Source organism: Myotis lucifugus, unplaced genomic scaffold, assembly GCF_000147115.1.
Source record: "Myotis lucifugus unplaced genomic scaffold, Myoluc2.0 scaffold_25, whole genome shotgun sequence".
Taxonomy (NCBI): domain Eukaryota; kingdom Metazoa; phylum Chordata; class Mammalia; order Chiroptera; family Vespertilionidae; genus Myotis; species Myotis lucifugus.
Window position 1 is genome coordinate 697,063 of NW_005871073.1, and position 2,875 is coordinate 699,937.

General features: G+C 39.4%; 1 pseudogene; it reads right to left on the minus strand.

Annotated features, from left to right (window-relative positions):
• Nucleotides 1-2,092: 2,092 nt before the first annotated feature.
• On the minus strand, nucleotides 2,093-2,492 carry LOC102423863 (annotated as a pseudogene).
• Between the last annotated feature and the right edge of the window lie 383 nt (nucleotides 2,493-2,875).

The following is a 2,875-nucleotide window of genomic DNA, read 5'->3' on the forward strand; positions in this document are numbered from 1 at the left end:
ATCTTCAACTGTACAAACGTGTGTGTTGTGTGTGTGTATTTAGTGTTATTGGTAGCAATTCTGAAATCATATCATATACAATTCTTAATGTTGTTGGATAACAGCATTCTTAAAATGGAAAAAATATAGATACAAAATGGAATGGTGAAAGTAATAAAAGAAATTTGTTAGTGGGTATAAAAATACAAATTATTAGTAGAAAGTTATGAATAATAAATACCAAGCTCTGTCCTGTGCGGGACTGGGAGCAGTGCCCCAACCCCCTGATCAGCCCTGCCCTGTGCGGGACCGGTGGCGGAGCCCCAACCCCCCAATCGGCCCTGCCCTGTGCAGGACCCAGGGAGGCGGGGCAGGTACCTAGGGATTGGCCTGCCATCTGCCACCCGGGGAGTGGGCCTAAGCCAGCAGGTGGTTATCTTCCGAGGGGTCCCAGACTGTGAGAGGGCACAAGTGGGGCTGAGGGACACCCCCTCCCACCCGACCCCCCCTCGAGTGCATAAATTTTTGTGCACTGGGCCTCTAGTATCTCTATCTATCTATCTATCTATCTATCTATCTATCTATCTATCTATCTATCTACATACAGAGTTAAGTTTGTTGCTATTAGCCTGTCTGGATTTCAAATGTGTGATGATATATTATATATATATACAGAGTTAAGTTTGTTGCTATTACCCTGTCTGGATTTCAAATGTGTGATGATATATTATATATATACAGAGTTAAGTTTGTTGGTATTACCCTGTCTGGATTTCAAAAGTGTGCTGATATTATATATATATATATATATATATATATATATATATATATATATATATAATCATACACATGCACACATTGAAAATGGCCTAAAGCAGACATCCATGTAATTATAGTTGCAAAATGAAGATATTTTGGAAAGAACATTATATCATAGTTCATTCATTTGCAGTGGCTCTTTGTTCCTTTTTCCTGTGGAAATTTTAGAAATGAGTGTCAAGTTTGAAATTAGCTCTGCTAAGTTGGGGTTTTGCTGCTTGAACTTTGCACTGGGTCCTCAAATAAACTGATGTGAATGTAGTCCTCCCCACTCCCCACATGGTGAAGAAGCAGCCACACCCCAACAGAATAGGAGGAAAAATCTAGAACTATTTCAAGTTTTATCTTTTTTGTATATGAAAATGAAATAAAGTAATAATAAAAATAAAACACCACAGCAAAGATAAAGAATGCCTACAGCCCAGCCAGCATGGCTCAGTGGTTGAGCATTGACCTTTGAACCCGGAGGTCATGGATTTGATTCCTGGTCAGGGCATATGCCCAGGTTGTGGGCTCGATCCCCAGTGTGAAGCGTGCAGGAGGCAGCCGATCAATGATTCTCTCCCATCATTGATGGTTCTATCTCTCTCTCCCTCTCCCTTTCTGTCTGAAATAAATAAACTCAATAAAAACATTTAAAAAAAAGAATGCCTACAACAGGCTCATCAACAGACTTGACACAAAGGACCAGGACTATAGAGCAATGGCTGATTTTAGGGTTATGAATGAGAAAATACAAGATGAACCTAGTAACTTTGTATGCATGAATAAGTGAGTGCTGGAGAATTTTTTTTTAAGTGCTAAATACTCTTTATTTGATAGCACAAATAAACCACACTAAAATGCCTTTCATTCAGTAAAAGGCAACAGTTTAGAAACAGGGAATTTTATTAAATTGGCACAGTTGGGACCAAAAAGATAAAATGGTCACTGCCAGCTTATCAGCAGCTCTTGCCTTTAACAGGCTAATGAAAACAACTTGAAACACAAGGAAGTCTTGCAGGTCTAAGAGACAGGGAAGGGATTTCCTCAGAATTTAAACATATTAACACAACCAGTCATATAAATCTAAATATAAGCCAATTTCCTACAGGTTTTGAGATGGCAATCACCACCTCTGCGAAAAGTTGATCACTAGGCATCAAGTCCAATCATATTTTTAGAAGGGAGGACAGTGAACCAAAATTAATCAAAATTATCATCAGAACTCAAAAAGCTGACCATATTCATTTAACCACAAGCCAATCTCATTTAAATCAGGACTGCCAAAATGAAATGCTCTATTAGCCATTCGTGATCTGAATTCTGGTGTATGAGATCAATTTAAATATGGTACACATAAAAAAAGTCATGAGACATTTGTAATAAATAAGGCAGTGGCCAACTATTACTCATTAGTAGCTTTTTTGAGATAAGCTATAAGTCTGCCCTTTCTGCCCTCTTCTTAACGCCAGCGAAGATCATTTTTGTCCCAGGGATGTACTTCTTGGGATTCTCCAAAGCCTCACCCCAGGAATACCCTTGTTCTTGTTGGCATCCGTGTAAGAAAATCCAGGGGCCTGACCTGTCTTTCGCCCAAAGAGACCATGGAGGTTTGGCCCAGGCTTGTGCTCGCCTCCCTTTCCACAGTATGGCACCGGGCACACTTCTGAACAAAAATCTTCTTGCCCTTCTCAACATCACCCATTTTTAAATCGCTCCGTAGTCATGCACGACACTGAGATCCCCACTTGGAAGCCGGATGTCCCATTCTCTTTGGAGAACATTTTTTTTTTTAAGTTTGATTCCATTTCTGTTTTTTTGCACAGGGGAAGTGGCATTTGCCTCCTCGGTCACTTGATTCTGGACACTTGGGAAGAAGGGAACTTCTCCCTAAATAGCTACTAAGTTGTGTCTTTAATTCAGTTATTCTCCTAGGTCATGCTCCTATTTCATAAACTTTCTATTTTGCTTCTAATGAATGAATATGGGAAAATAATGAGAGAATTTAGAAAGGGAAAAATAAAAAGTTTACAATGGAGAAACCCAGCAGACATCACCTTAACAACATCAACAAGGTTAAAATCCCCAGTTATAA